Here is a 10,175-nt window from a genome sequence, read left to right as displayed (position 1 = left end):
GCCAAAAATAGCAACTTCTTGTTCCGTGCAAGGGGAGAAGCTTTGCAATGCTGGGAGGATGCATAAAATGTAGAGCAAGGAATGAAGTGGAAAGCTGTTTAGTCATAGGATTGAGGGACAAATGCAATAATCCAGTTTGCATTCAAAGCAGACCATAATAATAATAATAATAATAATAATAATAATAATTGTACACCACCCATTGGACTGGGTTGCCCCAGCCACTCTGGGCAGCTTCTAACATATATAAAATCATAATAAAACAAACATTCAAAAGCTTCTTTATACAGGGCTGCCTTCAGAGGTCTTCTAAAGGTTATATATAGTTACTCATCCCCTTGACATCTGATGGGAGGGTATTCCACAGGGTGGGCGCCATTACCGAGTAGGCCCTCTGCCTGGTTCCCTGTAACTTCACTTCTCGCAGTGAGAAGGCCCTCAGTGCTGGATCTCAGTTTCGGGGCTGTATGATGGAGGTGGAGATGCTCCTTCAGGTATAAAGGACTGAGGCCGTTTAGCGCTTTAAAGGTCAGCAAAAGCACCTTGAATTGTGCTGGGAAACATACCTTGATCCAATGTAGATCTTTCAGGACTGGTGTTCCGGATCACAGCTTCAAGAGTTGCACTGTCTCAAATTTTGCACCGCAGTCCTCCAGCCAAGTAATGTGTACGAGAAACTTATGCACAAGTGTGCATAAAAATTGGTGGCCATCGCTACTTCTTGTGGGAGTGTATTCCATATGCAGGTTTGTTTGTTTTTTACCACAGAAACCTTCATAAGAAGCTCTCACCTCCCAAACCTGTTCCTGACACAGGAGACCCAACCACTCCCCATGGTCTATGGTCCCTGACCCACTGAATACTTTAACATACCCCAGTTGCCCTCTCCCCAATCTTCTACCCTCCAACAGACTCCCCCCTTCTTATTTTAACATGCCACATTTCAAGCAAGCTCGCATTGGCCCAGTTGTACTCCAGAGCAGGGGTCAGCAAACGTTTTCAGCAGGGGGCCGGTCCACTGTCCCTCAGACCTTGTGGGAGGCCAGACTATCTATCATCTATCTATCTATCATCATCTATCTATATATTTTTTTGGGGGGGTGAACGAATTCCTATGCCCCACAAATAACCCAGAGATGCATTTTAAATAAAAGCACACATTCTACTCAAGTAAAAACACCAGGCAGGCCCCACAAATAACCTAGAGATGCATTTACATTCTACTCATGTAAAAACACCAGGCAGGCCCCACAAATAACCTAGAGATGCATTTACATTCTACTCATGTAAAAACACGCTGATCCCCGGACCACCCACGGGCTGGATTTAGAAGGCAATTGGGCCAGATCCGGCCCCCAGGCCTTAGTTTGCCTACCCATGCTCCAGAGCATAGTTCACTAGGTCAATGCTTCTGATGTTTAGCCCAGGCACAATGTCTGAGGCACACATCAGCCCAGAAGTTAACTTTATAGCTTCACAATGGCTGTATTATTTGGTCTTCACAAAGCCAGTGCTAGATTCTTGTCCATTCTTCTAAGCCAAGTTTCCATACATTCCACTACGTTTGTCTTTAAAATTGTATCATTTAGTGTCTTTCATCCATATATAGCTTGCATAAGATTAAGTTGTTTCTGTGGAACATCCGTCAGAATAACATAGACAACATGTAATACTCGCTCTGCCTTGTTATTATACTGTTGGGTGCTGTTTAGTTGCTAAAAGACCCCTTGAGACAGTGCTTGACATGGAATACTTGACATATTAACTCCTAATGCTTGCCAAGCCTGCTTTTACAGGCAATTCAGAATTCCTAATAATTCCTGCAAGATGTTCTTTTATAAATCCGATTACACAACAGGGGCCCAATACAGCTTATTACAGTAGAATTTTTAGACAATTTGCTTTAATGACGCAATTTTGGTAGGCTTCCAGTGAAACTAGATTAATTTGCAATGCAATCCACTTTTATTATACCATCGTTCAACCTCTTTTGAAGCAACTTGGCAATAGCATTTATTTATTTATGCAGGGCATTTATTACCTGCTCTTCAGCCGAGGCTCTCGGGGCTGTTTGCACAACAATAAACCTGATCAGCGACAAAGCCATTTGCAAAGAATAAAACCATACAATACAATGCAGTGAATTATACAACAATTAAATACACACAAAAAGAAAACAGCAATTACATTCTGGCATAGTAGATGACCAATCATTCTCTCTGTTCCAACTGAATCAACAGAGATGGTTCAGGTGCTAGACTGGTGCCTTGAAGTGCTGATGAGCTGGATATGGGCCAATAGACTGAAGCTGAATCCTGAAAAAAGAGAAGTGTTATGTGTTCCCGGTTTTGGGGCCCAAGGGGTGGGCATGCAGCCTGTCCTGGAAGATGTTCTACTCCCCTGGAAAGAGCAGATCCATACCTTGGGGGTCCTGGGAGAGCCAGTGTGGTGCAGTGGTTAGGAGCGGTGGACTCGTAATCTGGTGAACCGGGTTCGCGTCCCCGCTCCTCCACATGCAGCTGCTGGGTGACCTTGGGCCAGTCACACTTCTCTGAAGTCTCTCAGCCCCACTCACCTCACAGAGTGTTTGTTGTGGGGGAGGAAGGGAAAGGAGAATGTTAGCCGCTTTGAGACTCCTTAGGGTAGTGATAAAGCAGGATATCAAATCCAAACTACTTCTCCTCCTCCTCCTCCTCCTCCTCCTCCTCCTCCTGGATCTAACACTATCACTGGAGGTTCAGGTGGCCATGACTGGCTATTTCCAGCTATGTTAGACAGAGATGACCTACACCATGATCTGGTAGTTTTCAGATTGGATTATTGTGTTCTAAATGAGACGGCCCTTGGAGACGACTCAGAAACTTCAACGGGTCCAAAATGCAGCTGCCAGATTACTGGCTGGGGTTCCATTCATAACCTACATTAACTCCCCATTTTAAAACAGCTGAACTGGTGAGTTACCACTTTGTTTCAGGGTCCAATTTGAGATGCTTACATTGCTCTTAAAAGCCCTCAGCAACTTAGCCCACAATATCTGAAAGGCTTCCCCTTTGCTATAGACCCTCTCAAGGATTAAGATCAGCAGAGGAGGCCCTCTTGGTAGTTCCATTGCCTTCTTGTTTGGATGGTGGCAGACTGGAGAGGAACTTCTCTGTGGCAGTCCCTAAGCTGTGGAATTTCCTCACCATAGAGGTCCTCTGACACCTTCCTTGTTTAGCTCTCATCACATACTGAAGATGCATTTCTTTACCCAAGCCTTGGACACGTAAGATATTTGTAGGACCCATCCCACTCTTCTGATCATAAATTGTTTTAACCGGTCTTATTTTTCTAGAAAGAGTGGTGCCAAGAACACCTCCCTTGTTCTCTTATAATGGTGATGGCACTCCCCTAAGACATGCCGGAACTGAGTTCTGGTGGGTTCCAGCTGGGAAAAAAGGTCCTGTTTTAAACTGGTTTTTAATCTTATGTTTTTGTATTGCTGCAATCCACCCTGAGAACATATCGGAAAGCATGGGTACCCCACTTCTGCTATGCAACATTTGCCCAATAATATGATCACATTGGAAAAGCATTGCAAAACTACGAATATAGCAGAGTGATGTGTGGATGGTCCATTATAAATCAATCACTAATGCACTCTTATTGCGTCAAAGACACGTTGCAGAATTCACCTGCTAATGAGCACCAGTCTGAAGGGACACTCACTCAGCTCTCAGGGACCAGCTCTGATTGAGTCAGAATCTTGATGCCTGCATTTGCTGAATGTCTGGATATGTCCCCGTTCCCCATACCCCCAAGTTGTTATATCTCTTTTTTCAATGTTTGTCTTTCCACCCTTAAAAAAGAGAGAGAGAGGGAGGGAGAGAGAGCCTCCCCCCGCTTGGTTTATGAAGTTTTTCTTAGGTTTAGAAAGGGGTTAGAAGAGCGAATCTGAAGAGCTTCAGAGAAAGAATGAAAGGTTATATTTATTTATTTTTCCAAGACATGGAACGAACTGGAACAGGATGAGATTAAAGTAAACAACGAAATAAGACGGGAGCCTGACTAATGGGGATATCACAGCAGTAATGGAAATTGATTGCAAAGGAAAAGAAGGGGAGCGGAAGAAGAGAAAAACAACACTCTTATCCTAAGGCCAAGAGGAAGTTATATTGTCCTCAGTGATCTGGTTTCAAAAGAAACAAGGAACAAGCTCAATTTTAAAGCGAATTATTTTTAATAGAGACAGTATCTCAGCATAAAGGCCAAGCCGTAGTTGTCCAGTCTGCAGAAACCAGGCCAAATGCATGCACACATAAACCGTACATTCTGGTGGGTTCATAAGATTTCAGTTTTAGACACTGAATGCACAGGAAGGAATGTGGATGAGAAGCAACATTTCATTCATGAAGCAATGCTGGGAGAACGGAGGCACTTCTTTTAGGGGCAACTGGGTAAGGACCATAGCCAAGTGGGACAACACATGCATTGCAAACAGAAGACCCCAGATTCAATGCCTGGCCTTAATACAGGCCCGCATGGACCTTCCAAACCAAAACAGAGCAAAATAAGTTAATGGGAGACAAAGAATTGGCCAGAGGAGACTGATCAGCTGTGTGGATGTCTAGAGAAGCTTAGGACTATACAGAGACCAGTGAGAAGAAGCTGGTAGGGAAGGTTCTTCAAGGGAAGAGCCATAGCTCGGTGGTGCAGCTTCTCCTTTGAATACAGAAGCTCCCAGGTTCAAACCCCAGCATCTCCAGGTGGGGCTGGAAAGGACCTTTGCCTGAAATCCCGGGCAGCAGCTACCAGTCAAGGTAGGCAATGCAAAGCTAGAAAAACAAAGGGTCCATCTACCTGGTCCTGCGGACTCTCCCCCGGCCTGTCCCTTGCTTTCACTGATGGTGATGATGACTGGGTGGGCTTCTCATGCATCTACTCACACACTTGCACACTGTCCTGTTAACCATGCACCACAATAGACACCCAGAGAATAGCAGAAGTGTGGCTTTATTATGCAGCTGTTAAACAGGGCTAGTTTTGAGGCCAGCTTACACAGAACTGAACTGGTAGAGGGCTGAAACACAGGCAACATAAATCCCACCCAATGAGTCATAGGAGGAGCAACGGTTGCAGTTATTATGTTCTTAACCCCTTTTCACACACCATATACTACAGAACCCGTTCCATGCCCTCCTCAAGGCCTTTTACCCAACTGCAATGTGTCTTTGAATTGCTGTAATGCCTCTTGCTTCATACCATCCAAGATTTCTCCAGTGAAAACAGAGACATCCTAAATCATTATTATTATTATTATTATTATTATTATTATTATTATTATTATTACCCCATACATCTGACTGGGTTGCCCCAGCCACCCTGGGCAGCTTCCAACCTATGTGAAAACATAATAAAGACATTAAACTTTTAAAATACTTCCCTATACAGGGCTGCCTTCAGATGTCTTCTGAAGATTATATCGTTACTTATGTCCTTGGCTCGAGGGTTAAGTAACTCCATAACCTCCAACAGTTTTCCGATGAAAATAGGGACGTCCTAAGGAAAAGCAGAACGTTCTGGGATCAAATCAGAAACTGGGATGGGTTCTGTAAATCTGGGACGTCCCTGGAAAATAGGGACACTTGGAGGGTCTGTCTTCTGAGCACCCCTTTCCTTGCGCCACAGTTTCTTCCATTTCTTTCTTGTTCCCCTGACAGAAATACCATGCTGAAGGAAATGGCACACACCCTGACAGGAAAGGGTGGCTATTTTTAGACTTCCTCTATTGAATCAAATAGTTGGCAGCTTCCGACAGCACCTAGCTGCTGTATGCTGATCAAAAGTTTCAGGATGGACACCCTTTGGGTCTGAGGTAGAATGCCTCTAAGTGAAAACCCGTGGCAGTGTTTTTCATTTGCAACATACAATGAGATCTCGTTGTGAATTTGATTCAAAAATGTAAAAGCACAAGAGCTCCTGGAAGGGCTGCAAAGCTATATAATCTTAGGATGTGGCTTAGCCAAGAAAGAACCCTGAACTTCTGAATTTGCCACTATGCTACACTACTGTTGTTGTTTAGTCATTTAGTCGTGTCCGACTCTTCATGACCCCATGGACCAGAGCACGCCAGGCACTCCTGTCTTCCACTGCCTCCCACAGTTTGGTCAAACTCATGCTGGTAGCTTCAAGAACACTGTCCAACCATCTCGTCCTCTGTCATCCCCTTCTCCTTGTGCCCTCAATCTTTCCCAACATCAGGGTCTTTTCCAGGGAGTCTTCTCTTCTCATGAGGTGGCCAAAGTATTGGAGCCTCAGCTTCACGATCTGTCCTTCCAGTGAGCACTCAGGGCTGATTTCCTTAATAATGGATAGGTTTGCTCTTCTTGCAGTCCATGGGACTCTCAAGAGTCTCCTCCAGCACCATAATTCAAAAGCATCAATTCTGCCGCGATCAGCCTTCTTTATGGTCCAGCTCTCACTTCCATGCATCACTACTGGGAAAACCATAGCTTTAACTATACGGACCTTTGTTGGCAAGGTGATGTCTCTTCTTTTTAAGATGCTGTCTAGGTTTGTCATTGCTTTTCTCCCAAGAAGCAGTCGTCTTTTAATTTTGTGGCTGCTGTCACCATCTGCAGTGATCATGGAGCCCAAGAAAGTAAAATCTCTCACTGCCTCCATTTCTTCCCCTTCTATTTGCCAGGAGGTGATGGGACCAGTGGCCATGATCTTTGTTTTTTTGATGTTGAGCTTCAGACCATATTTTGCGCTCTCCTCTTTCACCCTCATTAAAAGGTTCTTTAATTCCTCCTCACTTTCTGCCATCAAGATTGTGTCATCTGCATATCTGAGGTTGTTGATATTTCTTCGGGCGATCTTAATTCCGGCTTGGGATTCATCCAGCCCAGCCTTTCGCATGATGAATTCTGCATGTAAGTTAAATAAGCAGGGAGACAATATACAGCCTCATCGTACTCCTTTCCCAATTTTGAACCAATCAGTTGTTCCATATCCAGTTCTAACTGTAGCTTCTTGTCCCACATAGAGATTTCTCAGGAGACAGATGAGGTGATCAGGCACTCCCATTTCTTTAAGAACTTGCCATAGTTTGCTGTGACCCACTACTAGTGACCACTAATAACTGGGTAACCCTTTGCCAGAGATGCGGCTTACTAGGCTTGCAGGAGTTAACAACAACCAAGATGTGTAAGTTGCTGGGCACTTGCCCAAAGTGAAGAATTAGATGATTGCACTGAAACGCAGGTTATTATAAATGCAACGGTTCCCTGCACAATTTCCTGAAAGCCTCCCCTTTTTTTCCAAATGCCAAGCAAGTACCTTAATTAGTCAAGAAGAGGCTAAAGCATGAGTGGATCATATAAATGGAAGAAATACGACTGCATCACTTTTGGTTGGATGGTGCCTTCAAGAAGACTGCACGCCGAAAGCCTCAGAAATAATCCTAAATCACTCTGATGCACATAATAACTGCACGCTCTTAAATCTCTGCACTGGTGATCATCAAAAAGTTATGGCATGATTAAGAAGATGCAGAACATCATTTTATCAGAATGTTCAGAACATCCGCTGAAAACCATAATTTCTGATCTTCAGGGTAGGATGCCAGACCTTCTCTAACTAAAACAGCAGCAACCATTTTAGGGAAGTATAAAGCAAGCCCGAATACCCAGGGGTAAAGTATCGAGACTGGTATGGTTTGAGGGCAATGTCATGTGGACTGCACAAATGAATTGGGGCTCAAACAGGTGCAAACACACAATAAAGTTTGGTATGGACAGCCCATAGTCTCTACCTACTTTCCAGAATGGTCTTACAGACAAAAGACTGTTTTTCCCTGGGTGAATGGTCCCCGCCTTATGAACCCCATCTCCTTTGTTGCAGTCCTTGTCTTTCCCTACTGAGTAGATATTTAAGAAGTCATGTTGCCAATGTCTCATATTTTCAAAGGCTCGTCCTTTCCCCACTTTTTGTACTCGGAGCAGCTCTGGAAAAAAACAGTTTGCTTCCTTTCTCCTCCCTGTGGGACCAAGTGATAGCCCATGGGGAAAGGAGATTGGAAAAAAGTTTCCTCTTTCTAAGATGGAAAACAAAGATTATGCAAAGGCTTTGGGGCATGACTCACATAAAACACTGACCTCCAGTGATGCTCGGGATGATTCAACACTCCAGCCTAAACACATATGCTTGGAAGTCATTCTATTGGCATTTCCAGAAAGTTATACACGGCTATCACTCCTTGCTGGGCCTTATGTAACAGTGGCCTGAATTTTAGTTTCCCATTTGTTCCATATTCTAACTTCTGGACAGGGATTAGAAGTACCAACTCTCTCTTTTTCGGGGGGGGGGGAGGGGATTCAATTAGGAAAAAAAATTATTGATTTTTTCTCTCTCCCTCTACCACCAGTGTGGTGTAGTGGTTAAGAGCAGTAGACTTGTAATCTGGGGAACCGGGTTCGCTTCCCCGCTCCTCCACATGCAGCTGCTGGGTGACCTTGGGCTAGTCACACTTCTTTGCAGTCTCTCAGCCCCACTCACCTCACAGAGTGTTTGTTGTGGGGGAGGAAGGGAAAGGAGAATGTTAGCAGCTTTGAGACTCCTTCGGGTAGTGATAAAGCGAGATATCAAATCCAAACTCCTCCTCCTCCTCCTCCTCCTCCTCCTCCTCTTCTTCTTCTCTCTCTCTCTCTCTCTCTCTGAACCCAGGAGGGTTCAGTCTAGGGTGGAGCCTGCATGTCCAAGCACAGAGTCCACAGAAAATACTATTTCCCTGTGAAGTTTATACTCATACAGTTGAATTACTTGGAGAAGCTCTGTCACACATAACCACCGATCACCACAACAACACCATCCGTCCATTCCATGCCTGTGCTGCCATTTTGAAACATACAAACACATGGCACAGGTAACTCAACAGGCTCAGCCAAGATGACAGATCAAGTCACATATATTCATGATACGATAGAGAGATTTGGCTCCTTAAATTGACATGAGTGGAAAGCCTTTGCTCGTTTGAGAGATAGAGAACATTGGTACCTGAATTCTCTCACATACAGATACACAGCATTTCTCTCTCAGTCACAAAGATAAAACACATGCGAATGTAGGGTTATACTATACAGTTTGCACTTCAGATGGATGGCTAAGTTTAAACCCCACCAGTCTACTACCCTTAGTTTCGCAAGATTGTCATGACAGCACTTGGAGGAAAATTGTCAACCAAAAGTTTCACTTTTCTGATTTATCACCACAACAGTTATTAACACTGGGCTTCAGTAAAGCAAATAATTTAGACAGCACCTATTCATTTTGATACTCTGGCACCCTATTTGCAAAATTTAACAATTCCAAAATACAGACACGCTTTCACTTACACAAGAAGGTTACAGACTCCTCTAACCCAGAAATAGTGCTTCAGATTAAGAACTTTGCTTCAGGATGAGAACAGAAATCGTGCTCCGTCAGCGTGGCGGCAGCAGGAGGCCCCATTAGCTAAAGTGGTGCTTCAGGTTAAGAACAGTTTAAGGTTAAGAACAGACCTCTGGAACGAATTAAGTACTTAACCCGAGGTACCACTGTACTTGAGATCAATTTCAAAAAATTCCACTGGAAAAAGGTGTGCTCTTCTCCTCCCCTAGCCTATAGGTTTATATCAGGGATAGGGAATCTACAGCCCACCAGACATTGTTGACTCCAATTCCCATCATCCCTGATCACTGGCCACGTTGGCTGGAGCTGACAGGAGTTGCAGCTTGCCTTGTTTCTTATTGAAAAATTAACAATAAGCTTTCTGTGCCTTTCCCTCCGCTAGCAGCAAGAAAAAAAGTATCTGCTCTATGTCAACTTTTTATCTGCCTCTTTCTAAATTCCACACTGCATTACATATGCTCCGTAATTCAATTTACATTTGAAAAGAAATATATGAGAAATTAATTGGCAAGGCAGCATCAACATGCTCTATTGCAAGGACTCAAAGGGGAAAGGATGGGAATAGGCGGATGGAGTCATTGGCGAGGCGAGGAAACAGGCACGCTTTCCATTACCTCAGCATATGTGCATCTCTGGAGTCAGGGAGAAGGGCCAAAGACCATTGTGGGAGACTGACATATTTCATTGCAGCGGGGCAATATGCCATTCTTGATTTGCAGATCTACAAGTCGGAGCTGCGCCTTGCA

The sequence above is a fragment of the Podarcis muralis genome, chromosome 5, assembly GCF_964188315.1.
Source record: "Podarcis muralis chromosome 5, rPodMur119.hap1.1, whole genome shotgun sequence".
In the NCBI taxonomy this organism is placed as follows: domain Eukaryota; kingdom Metazoa; phylum Chordata; class Lepidosauria; order Squamata; family Lacertidae; genus Podarcis; species Podarcis muralis.
Note: the sequence above shows the minus strand (reverse complement) of the source record.